The sequence below is a fragment of the Oncorhynchus nerka genome, unplaced genomic scaffold (assembly GCF_034236695.1).
Source record: "Oncorhynchus nerka isolate Pitt River unplaced genomic scaffold, Oner_Uvic_2.0 unplaced_scaffold_1304, whole genome shotgun sequence".
In the NCBI taxonomy this organism is placed as follows: domain Eukaryota; kingdom Metazoa; phylum Chordata; class Actinopteri; order Salmoniformes; family Salmonidae; genus Oncorhynchus; species Oncorhynchus nerka.
Genome location: NW_027040042.1, coordinates 1 through 12,345, shown reverse-complemented (window position 1 = coordinate 12,345; position 12,345 = coordinate 1). Strand labels below are relative to the sequence as shown.

The 12,345-nt window shown below is 42.9% G+C and overlaps 1 pseudogene; it reads right to left on the bottom strand.

Annotated features, from left to right (window-relative positions):
• Positions 1-403: 403 nt before the first annotated feature.
• Positions 404-12,340, bottom strand: LOC135568955 (myosin heavy chain, fast skeletal muscle-like; annotated as a pseudogene).
• Positions 12,341-12,345: the final 5 nt, after the last annotated feature.

Here is a 12,345-nt window from a genome sequence, read left to right as displayed (position 1 = left end):
ACCCAGGACTAAAATCTTCAGTAATTTGGTCAGATGCTCTATCACCATTTATGTTTATGCAGTGTGTCCACAACAGATTCATATTTGCATAATATGTGACAAAATTCAAATGCCAAACTCTGGTTCGTTGTTTTCTGAGAACTTTGTTCTGACAATATCACTAAAATTCCACTGAGTGTAAAGAGTTAAAGCTATAATTTTGATGTTATGGATGATCAGTCCTTACATCCATGGCTCAGTCTGAGAATTGGATTGTGTTTAAATTTCTCATCCCTCATATGTTTACCAAAATTTTTTACCTCATTGTTGTTGGAATCCCGGATTGCTCCATTATTTAAAGTACAATATTTAATGGTATTAAAAAGCTGTTTGCTGAGTAATAAATCCACAGTCACAAAGGAAGTGTATGTAGATCCACATGTTTTTAATCAATGCTCAACATTTCACCATGAAAATCATATTTTATGCAACACAGGAAAATGGTAAGACTTTGATCTTCAATATTTTGGTCTTGTTTATTCAGCAACTTCTTTTCCCTGTAAGAAGAAATAAATAATATAATGGATCAGTAATAATAATGAACATGATAAATATATGGATAGAATATAATGGATCAGTAATAATAATCAACATGATAAATATATGGATAGAATATAATGGATCAGTAATAATAATGAACATGATAAATATATGGATAGAATATAATGGATCAGTAATAATAATGAACATGATAAATATATGGATAGAATATAATGGATCAGTAATAATAATGAACATGATAAATATATGGATAGAATATAATGGATCAAGTCTTTAGTGCTCAGTACTCCGCTTGGATATTTGATGTTGAAGTACCAACTGAATTACTCTCATTAGATTGTTTAGCCCTTCCTGAAATGGTCTTCTTAGGGATCTTCAATACAGTTGAGTGTAAAAGGTCTGTATTGACCTCTGAGAAGACTGAATCATAGGTGGTGTTGATGTGGTCATATCTGAACATGAGTCAGGTACAGGTTTAGCAGCAGTTCTGTACCTTTCCAGAGTCACGGGTCTTGGCTCTGAGCTTGTTGACCTGAGTCTCAGCGATGTCAGCACGCTCCTCAGCCTCCTCCAGCTCATGCTGAACCTTCCTGAACTTAGACATGTGTTGGTTTGCTGCTTCCTCCTGGGGAGGAAAAGAGAGGGAGAGCAGAACATCAGCATTTAAAGTTTGATGCTTCAGGTAGCAAATTAATATTCTGTTTTTAGGATAACAATGTATACAGGGAGCTAGATAGATGATACAGCAGAGGAAGTGAGTGGCAGAACAGGGGATCAAACCACTGCCTCCAGCACATCACTAGACCAGCCCCTGGTGCAGCTAATTGATATTCAACCCCTCTAAGTTGGTAACGAATAGGAGGCATTTAGAAATGTGCATCATTTCATCAGCATTTACTTACACTGTCAATTGTCATTGTTGACTGATGTGTTGTTGCTGTAGCAACACTTCAAACTAAGTTGTATGGACATGAAGTTTTGTCAGTGACTCACCGCTTCCTCAGCGTGCCTCTTGTAGGCCTTCACTTTCATCTGCAGCTTATCTACCAGGTCCTGAAGTCTGCCAACGTTCTTCTTATCCTCCTCAGTCTGTGAGAGAAGAGCAAAGAATCAATGTCAGTATAGTTTTATACACAAACATGTCATTGTAAGTGTTAAGAGTGTAAAGAATGCACTTTCTCTTACCTGGTAAGTGAGCTCCTTGACTCTGCGCTCATACTTCCGGACTCCCTTGACAGCGTCTACACCTCTTCTCTGCTCGGCCTCCACCTCAGTCTCGAGCTCGCGCACCTTTGTGGAAGAAATACATTTAGGCATTTGTTTGAGGTGGTGAAACAAATCTTTGTAAAACAGAGGATGAGTCTTCTACCCAGTCAAGGAGGCACAATTGTTGTCTTTCACTATGTATTTTTCCAAGTGGTTCCCAAAGTGGAATTTACATTTAAATTTGTTCATGAATATTGCTAGCAACAACAGATGAAACTACCAAGGATCTGTGGAACAAGATTAGAAGGTCCAATACAATATAATGTAATATTATTCATCCACTGTTTATGTTCTTAACCCCTAGATGTACAACATGGACCTGGGAGGCTCACAGGGATACTGGGAGGCTCACTATTCCAACAATTATCATTTTAATAGTCAATTATTCTTGTAGTTATAATATATAGGACTCTTTTTTTTATTTGACCGATTTTGTCATGCATTTGGCAGTGCATGTTGCAGTACCAGTATGGCCAATAGAGGCCGCCATGCGCCTCTTTTAATGTTATGAGTTTGCTTCTGTTATGGGGGATTGCGAAGTTTGCCAAGTGAGTCCACAGCAAGACAGAAGCACCGACATAAATACATTTTTAAGGTAAGCGAGTGGAAAAGCACCATATTATAGAGAGTAATGTTTTTATGTTCTTTCCCAGGGGCCAAGACTTGATTAGTCCGACCATGCACTGCTGAAGTCATAGTAAAACTGTGTGGATAATATTTATATCTCCCTCTAAAGTAAGAGTTGGGTTCTGATATTATGAAGGGGTCCCTGATGCAAAGACATTTGGGAACTCCTGATCTAGGTGGGTTAATGAGAGAAAGTTGTTACATAATTCTCCTCTGTATTTTAACATGATCAAATACATTTCCAGCAATCAGACTTTCAATCCACCCTAATCCACCCTGCAGGTATCTCACCCTGGACTCCAGTTTCTGGAGCTGCTTCTTGCCTCCCTTCATGGCCAGATTCTCAGCCTCATCCAGGCGATGCTGCAGGTCCTTGACTGTGATCTCCAGGTTCTTCTTCATCCTCTCCAGGTGAGAGCTGGTGTCCTGCTCCTTCTTCAGCTCCTCAGCCATCATGGCCGCCTGGAATAGTAGTTTGTTTAATTTATGCACCAATCATAATGTCCCTCTGAGATCTTTGTTGTTCTTAACCAGCCCAGCTACCATTGGCACATGGGGACAAATCAAGTTGATGTAATTCAAGGACTCACATCAGTGATTGCCTTCTTGGCCTTCTCCTCTGCATTCCTGGCCTCCTGGACGATGTCGTCCACCTCTCCCTGCACCTGCACCAGGTCAGACTCCAACTTCTTCTTGGTGTTCAGAAGGCTGGTGTTCTGAAGGAGGAAACAAGACGGTGTGTTTAGCTCTAAAGAGAACTGACAAGGCTGAAATGATTCAACTCTCAAAGCAACCATTGTCCAATTCAAGGTGCGTTTAAACGGTATGCTTGTTTGAGTTTCATTAGAAATGGCATTTGACCCATACCTGGGAGTGCAGCAGTCCAACTCGCTCGCTGGCGTCTACCAGCTCAGTCTCAGCCACTTTGCGGCCTCTCTCTGTCTGCTCCAGAGCAACTCTCAGCTCCTCGATTTCAGCCACCATCAGACCGTTTCTGCGCTCCACCATGGCTGCCTGCTCCTTCATGTCTTCTGCGACACGGACGGCGTCATCAAGGTGCAATTGGGCATCCTGGGGTTCACAATGACATACGTTCATGAGGACTTGTGGAAGTAGAGGTGATAGGATGGGTGATAGAAATGTTCACCGGGAAGAATTTCCCCACCTTTCCCTACCTTTCTACAGCACATAGTTCACTCTATTCAATTCCTCTGTTCTATTATTTTCTAGAGATTCACAAACAAATCTGTCTCCATGTTCAGGTGTTGGAGCTTGGTGTCCCTTTACCTTGAGCTGTCCCTGGACGTTCCTCAGCTGTTTCTGGGCCTCAGCGGCCATCCTGTTGGAGTGGCTCAGCTGGATCTCCATCTCGTTCAGGTCTCCCTCCATCTTCTTCTTCACCCTCAGGGCATCATTCCTGCTCCTGACCTCAGAGTCCAGGGTGCTCTGCATGGAGTCAACCACCCTCTGGCTGTTCCTCTTGATCTGCTCCATCTCCTCGTCCTTCTCAGCGATCTTCCTGTCCACCTCACCCTTGATCTGGTTCAGCTCCAGCTGTACACGCAGAATCTTGGATTCCTCGTGCTCCAGTGTGCCCTGGACAAACAAGAGGCAGTCAGGCCAATTGTGTTCAATACATTTGGATGTAGGAATTAAATATATATGACTACAATACAGGGATCATTATCCTGTAGCTGGTGTTGGCTAGTGTAACAGTACTTTCCCCATCAAACAGCTGTAGTTGTACCTCAGCCTCCTCCAGAGCGGTCTGGATCTCAGACTTCTCTGTCTCCACGGTCTTCTTGGCCTTCTCCAGCTCATGGATGCTCTTGCCAGTCTCTCCAATCTGCTCAGTCAGGTCAGAGATCTCCTCTGCACACACACGCACACAGGAGCAGTTTAGACTCATGGGATTTTTAGGGGATATCACCAATGTACTGAAGTCGATATTGAATCATAATAACCATGAATTAATTAACAACACTTCATATGGTCTTACAAATGTAATTGCGCTCAACTTCCTACTGTTGTTAAAATAAATAGCGATTACAAGTAAAATGATATATACAAATGATACTGTACATGACATTTCTGAAATGGTGTAACGGTAGTTTTGATGATTGCAGTTCCCTCCATTTTCAAAACACTAATGAAACATGAGCCAAATAGAACTGCTGTCAAATTCTCACGTTGCAGGTTCTTGTTCTCTCTCTTCAGAGTCTCAAGATGATCCAGAGCTTCCTCGTAGGAGTTCTTCATCTTGAAGAGTTCAGTGCTCATAGAGCGAGCCTCCTTCTGAGCTCCTTCCAGCTCAGCCTGGCCCTCCTCATACTTCTGCTTCCACTCTGCCAGAACCTAGGAGAATCCATGGGATTTTCATTAGAAGTCATAGATGAAGGGTTTTTAAATTTGAAATATGCAAAGATTGTACAATTGATTAAAAAAATATAGGTTTATTCATTTTCACCTTGTCAAAGTTCCTCTGCTTCTTGTCGAGGTTGGCAGCCAATGCGTTGGCTCTCTCAACATCAATCATGAGGTCCTCCACCTCTCCCTGCAGCCTCTGCTTGGTCTTCTCCAGGAGGCGCACTTGGAGTTGGTCGCCTCAATGGTCTCCTCAGCATCCTGAAGACGCTGGGCCAGCTTCTTCCTGTTGGACAACAGAGGGTGGTTTTATGGAGTGAGAGATATGTTACAATACATATTGATGTAACATTTTCTCAGAGCCCCCTACCACCCTGACCATCCACACCATATCTGAGTTTTTCTGTTGCGTGCGACTCACTTGGCCTCCTCCAGCTCCTCTGTGCGCTGGATAGCATCAGTTTCATACTTAGTCCTCCACTGAGCCACCTCACTGTTGGCCTTGGACATGCCGCGTTGCAGCTCTGCCTTGGCCTCCTGCTCCTCCTCAAACTGCTCCCTCAGGAGGTCACAGTCATGGCGGGCAGACTGAACACCGTGGGCCAGTGCATTTTTAGCCTGTGAGAGAGAAAGACAAAGACAGATTAGAGAGAGAGTCAAACAAATGACTGTAGAAGTCTCTGTGGGTGGAGAGACAGTAGGAGTGTCTGAGGGTGGAGAGACAGTTGAAGTCTCTGAGGGTGGAGAGACAGTAGAAGAGTCTGAGGGTGGTGTAGTCACCGTCTATGTAAAGATATGGCTCTAAACTCTCCATCTTGGGTCCCTTACCTTGACCTCCTCCTCAACCGCCCTCTTCAGCTCCTCCACCTGCTGGGTGAAGGCCTGTTTTCCTCTGGTCAGCTGAGACACCAGGGCTTCCTTCTCCTCCAGCTGGCGACCAAACTCACCTGTAGGGACAGAGGAACATCTTGTTAATAGGATCATTGTTTTCTAAGATTGAAAATGGATTCTGAGGTATCAAAGGGCAATGTTAGGTGGTGAATAGTACAGTAGAAACTCTGTGGATATAGCCCCTAATACATGTTGTGTTCTACTGAAGGAAAGCATTGGCTTGTTGTTCATTGTTTATGGTACCATTTTCTGTCAGGAGTCTGGCCCTCTGTCCGCTGATGTCATTGACCTGGCGAACATTCTCATCATTCTTAGTCTTGAGCTCACTCAGCTGGTCCTCAAGAGTACGGCACATCTTCTCCAGATTACCCTGTTAGTGTAACATGTTCCATCATGACTTTATATATGTGACTCCTGTCAACTTCATGTCACTTGAATTGTGATGTAGTTGTCCCTCCTCAACACTGATTGACCAAAACCTCACTACTCACCTTAGCTTTGGCGACGGCCTCCATGTTGCTAGAGAGGTCATCAATCTCCATCTTGTATTCGCTCTTCTCCTTCTCCAGCTTCTGCTTGACGCGCTGCAGGTTGTCGATCTGCTCCCCGAGCTCAGCCACACTGTCGGCCTGCTTCTTGCGCAGAGCGGCGGCTGTGGCCTCATGCTGCAGGGTGGACTCTTCAAGATCACGACGCAGCTTCTGGAACTCAGCCTCACGCTTCTTGTTCATCTCAATCTGAGCAGCAGTGGCGCCTCCGGCCTCCTCCAGCCTCTCGCTGATCTCCTCAAGTTCCCTGGAGAGATCGGCCCTCTGCTTCTCAACCTTAGCCCTGGCAGCCCGCTCAGCCTCAATTTCCTCCTCCAGCTCCTCAATACGGGCCTAGAACAGGGGACAGGAGCAGGGGGATGAACACTACAATACAGTTTAAACAATTGAACCTCACAAAATAATAATAGTATGTATATTTTGTATAAATGTGTTTAATAAAAACCCAGTTACACTAATACATTCAGCAGACAGTGTCTCATACAGGAGCCAAAACCTCAATGTTAAGAACCACCATCTTCCAACCTACTTAGCTGTCAGAAGCCACCTGGAAAAATGTCTGCTTCCAGAATAATGTTTTTCAGGAAATGATTCAAGTCTGTGCTTTTCTGTACTGGAGCTTATATCCTGTACTGTACCTGGAGTTCCTTGATCTTCTTCTGCAGCTGAGCTCCCAGAGACTGTTCATCCTCAACCTTGCTGAGGAGCTGGGTGGTCTCAAACTCCTTCCTAAGAAACACAAATAGGTTGATTGCAGAGTTAGTTTTGGTTCAATAGTGTAAAGGCAGAGGATCATACCATTCACTTTGCTTGTAAGAATCTCCATGGAAATGCTAATTCATAATTACAAGAATTGGCCAAGAACAACCATTATAGCAGGTAATACTGTTCTCATTTGTTTGTGTTTACTTCTTGATTTTCTCATCAGCTTGCTGCTTGTCATTCTCCAGGTCCATTATGGACTCCTGGGCCAGTTTCAGATCTCCCTCCAGCTTTCTCTTGGATCTCTCAAGGTCCATACGGAGCTTCTTCTCTTGCTCCAGAGAACCCTCAAGCTAGAAGATGAAAACATGTATATTGTTAAAATCTAAACAACTGAAGATAATATCATCTTACATACTATCATGGCCAAAATGTCAAACCACTCACGTCGTCCACTTGCTGTTCCAGCTTGGTCTTGGCCTTGGTCAGAGTGTTGACTTTGTCCTCCTCTGCCTGCAGGTCATCCAGTGTCTGCTGGTGGGCCTCTTGGAGGCTTTCTTCTCCTTGGTCAGCTTGGCAACACTCTCATCCATAGACGCCATCTCCTCTGTCAGGTTTTTAACCTGTAAATGGCCACAACATAATTATACTTCACCATAAAGGGGAGATTTAGTTTAATATATATGGCATTTGTGGCATTTAGATTAGAACTGCATCAACAATGACTGTACTATAGATTCAACACTAGATGGCAGTGTTCACCATGCCAGTGTACTGAATGGAAGTCATAAATGAGGGGGATCAGAACATGTAATGAATGTGGGGAGTACCATTCAACTGAAATTCTACTATTGTGTCTTGATCTTTCCTGCACCCACAATACAACTTCAATTCCATTTATGTTAAACTATGTTTTGAGTTGATTATTGCTTGGTTAGACTGTAAGACACAAGACCTTGTTTTCAGTGGCGTGCTTCTCCTTCTCCACTTTGGCCAGGGTGAGCTCCAGGTCATCAATGTCCTTCTTCAGCTCAGAGCACTCATCCTCCAGCTTCCTCTTCTTGGCAGTCAACTCAGCATTGATCTCCTCCTCATCCTCCAGCCTCTCGGTCGTCTCTTTGAGTTTGGCCTCCTGCTGGATCTTGCTCTTGATGAGCCCCTCACACCTTTCCTCAGCATCGTTCAGACTCTCTTTCCTGGTTTCAGAACAGGAGATAATATCAGCAACCAAACTAAATATACACTTTTGTCAAAAAGGTCAGAGCAAGTTAATAGACACTCATGAAATATATACAATATATAACATGGGCAATAAAAATGTGTGAGTCAGCAACATACTTTACAGTGTGTTCATATGTGTGTGTATTCATGTGTATGTAAATGTGCCCATACGAGGGTAGTTGTTCACTCACAGATGCGACTTGGAGCGACAGGTCGTTCTTCTCCTGTGTCAGGGACACCAACTTCTCCTCCATTTGCTTCTTCGTGGACAGAGCCTTGGCCAGATCTGTCTTCATCTTCTCATAGTTCTCCTTCATGTTGGCCAGCTCCTTCTCAGTCTCAGCGCTCTGCAGCAGGGGCTTGATCTTGAAGTACAACTTCATCCATGGCCAGGTTTTGACATTCATGAATGAGCGGATGTTGTACTGGATGGCGAAAACTGATTCTCTGGTCGACAGAAAGGATACAGTGTCATGGTGAGTGACATGCTTAAAGCTACATTCTGTGACTCGAAGAACAACAAAATGGGGCCCCACACCACTGTTTGTTTACAGCTGAGGAATTGGTCTTGGGAAATGTGACCCCTATTAAATTCAGAGACATCGTGTAGATGCAAGGACAGACAGGTCAGTCATGTTAAGCTCAATAAGCATTTTATATACTTCAAGAATGAATGGGTAAATACCACACATTTAAATGGCAGTTGAACAGGTGGTTGTCAGAAAGCTTTGCCAAGACGTCTACTATTCCTCACCTCCTCTCCATCATCTTGCTAAACTCTCTCCTCATGAGGAATCCACGGCTGAGAGCCTGGACCATGCCGACCAGAGCGGCCAGCTTCTCATCTCTCATCTCCTCCAGGACACCCAGCAGACCGGCTTTGAAGAACACCTGAGACACAGGTTAACATGGTCAATGGAACCACAGATGGTGACAGATAGAATGTATTGAATGGAAAGAGGGGAACAACACCACTAGATTGATTTAAACATAAGCTTTGCAACGGTTACAAACAAACCATGGGATAAGTTGTTTCTAAATTGTTAGTTATAGATTAATAGTTATAGATTAATAATGTACACAGATACAGATAACTGCAGTCTAACACAATGTACATGATAATGACTTTAGTTTCTCTTCTATACTTAAACCCGGACCATATAAAATCTCTCCAGTCAGCTTTCACTGGGGGTTTTTGACTGACCTTGGTGTGTCCAAACTTGTAATCCTCGTGATTCACATCAATGGACCCAAGCAGCTTCTCAGAAGCCTTCTTGTTGTCCATGAACTGGCCCTCAGGGATGACACTGGCATTCAGTACTTTGTACCTGAATGAGAGGACAGTTTTAAAATATGCCAAGTTGTAATTGGTTGGTTGGTTATACAGTGAGGTTCATAATGATCGGCACCCTTGATAAAGATGAGCAAAATAGACTGTCTAACATGAATAACACAAATACTGAGCTATATTGTCTGGTCTAAAAGCTTTTTGGATTAAAACAAATATGTATATGAAGAAAATAAACCCAAACCTACTGTAAAATATGGTGGTGGATCTCTGATGTTATGGGGCTACTTAACGTCAACTGACCTGGGGGCCTCGTTAAGGTCAACGGCATCATGACCTTTACCCAGTACCATGACATTTTAGCCAAAAACCTGGTTGCCTCAGCCAGGAGGCTGAAACGTGGCAACAGGTGGGTATTACAGCAAGACAATAACCCCCAAGCACACATCAACATCCACAAGGAAATGGTTCATCAACCACATAATCAACATTTTACTATGGCCATCTCAGTCTCCAGACTTGAACCCCATTGAAAACCTGTGGTTTGAATTGAAGAGGGCCGTCCATGAGTGCAGACGATGGATATCAAGGATCTGGAAGGATTCTGGAAGGAGGGTCCAACATCCCTCCCATTGTGATCTACAATCTCATACAACATTCTAGAAAAAGACCATTGTCCTCGTACTGAAAGCAGCGGTGCCAATCATGATGAACCCTATGTTGAATTAAAATAAGAATTGTTGAACAAAATGTATTTCTCTGAGTATGAAATAATAAAATTGTCACAAATGTTTGACCGTACAATATAGCTCAGTATCAGGGTTATTTGATTCAGTCTGTTCTGCTCATCTTTATCAAGAGTGACAATCATTTCTCTCTCTGTGTGTGTGTGTGAATGTACCTCTGCTTGAAGTCAGCATAGATGATTCTGCTGGGGAAGCCCTTTCTGCAGATCCTGATACCCTCCAGTACACCATTACACCTGAGCTGGTGGATAACCAGGAAGTTCTCCATCAGACCTGGTAAAACAAAACAAGTCTCTTTTAATACTAATAAACAGGTTAAAGATTGGGATCGTTAAGATCACTGATGACATATTTAACTTTAATGACATATTTAACTCAATATTTCTTGTACCTGGAGTCTTTGACTCGTTGGGGATCAGGCAGCGCACAAAGTGAGGATGAGTGCTCCTCAAATTGGTCATCAGCTTATGTAAGTTCTCCTGTAAGAGGGTTACAAACCATTTTCTCAGACATCATTTATGATAATCAATGAAACTTTTGAAGGACTGAATATGCACATTTCAAAAGCTCACCCTGAACTGGGAGGACACAGTCTGCATGGAACCACCCTTCTTCTTGCCTCCTTTCTTGGCTTTATCTGTTAAAATGGGGAAAAGTAAAAGATAACTAGAAAAGTACATTTCCTAGAGCGGGTGGAATAAATAATAAGAGTATGTTAGAAATCTAGAGTGGTCTTGTCTTCAGCAAACACACTAATTATAATCCAGAGAATCTCTGAATTTATTTGCAAATTATGGTGGAAAATAAGTATTTGGTCAATAACAAAAGTTTATCTCAATACTTTGTTATATATCCTCCTACAATGTGATTTTCTGGATTTTTTCCCTCATTTTGTCTGTCATAGTTGTACCTATGATGAAAATTACAGGACTCTCTCATCTTTTTAAGTGGGAGAACTTGCACAATTGGTGGCTGACTAAATACTTTTTTGCCCCACTGTATAAATCAGAGAATCTCTGGTTAACTTCACACTTATCTAGAGGCAAATGCTGCCAATGAGATTGTGTAGAATAACATCTATTGTATGATTAAATTAACCAAGTGTATTAGTAAATCAACCCAGTGATAAACCCTAAGAAATTGTGGTACATTGAAAGACTTTAAAGAACATTTGGGTCTGAGTTATAACTAGTATTTAGTTAAATATTGTGACGTGATGCTAGTCTTACCCTCAGGAGGGGGAGGGGGATACAGGGCAGCCAGAATTTTCACTCCTGACTTCCCGTACAACTGACAAACTGAGTCGTTCAGGGGGTCCTTGTTCTTCTCTAGCCACCCAGTGATGTTGTAGTCCACAGTACCGGCGTAGTGAACCAGGGAGAAGTGGGCCTCTTGCTTGCCTTTGGCAGGCTTGGGCTTCTCAAACGACTTTGTTTTGCCAAGATGCTGGGCGTACAGCTTGTCCTTGAAGGTGGTGTCTGAAGACTTGGGGAACATGCACTCCTCTTCAAGGATGGAGAAGATGCCCAATGGCTTTACGAAAAGAGATGTATATCAAATTAGCATGATTTAAGATCATATTTATTATTTTAGCAAACATGCTATTATAGGATTATATTCATTTTGGGGCACAAAACAGGAAACATATTCAGATCTCAACAGTCAGATGCAATGTACCACTGTGATAACGGTTGCTAAGCGCTTTGCTGTTATGGCCCATTATAATGGTCCATTATAATCCTCAGACATCTTACCTTCTCAATAAGCTCAATGCAGGCAGCCAAGTCCATGCCGAAGTCAATGAAGGCCCAGACGATTCCCTCCTTCTTGTACTCTCTTGCTCCAGGACGAACATGGTGTGGTTGAAAAACTGTTGCAATTTCTCATTGGTGAAGTTGATGCACAGCTGCTCCATGCTGTTGTACTGTTGATGGAATTTTAAAAGGGATAATTTCATCATACAAGACTGTAATCCATCTCAATCACAACTAATTGTCTTGTTCTGGTCTCATACTCACATCAAAGATCTCAAACCCGGCAATGTCAAGCACACCGATATAGAACTGCCTTGGATTCTTGGTGTCCAACATCTCATTGATACGGATGACCATCCACAAGAACATCCTCTCATAGATGGACTTGGCCAGAGCAC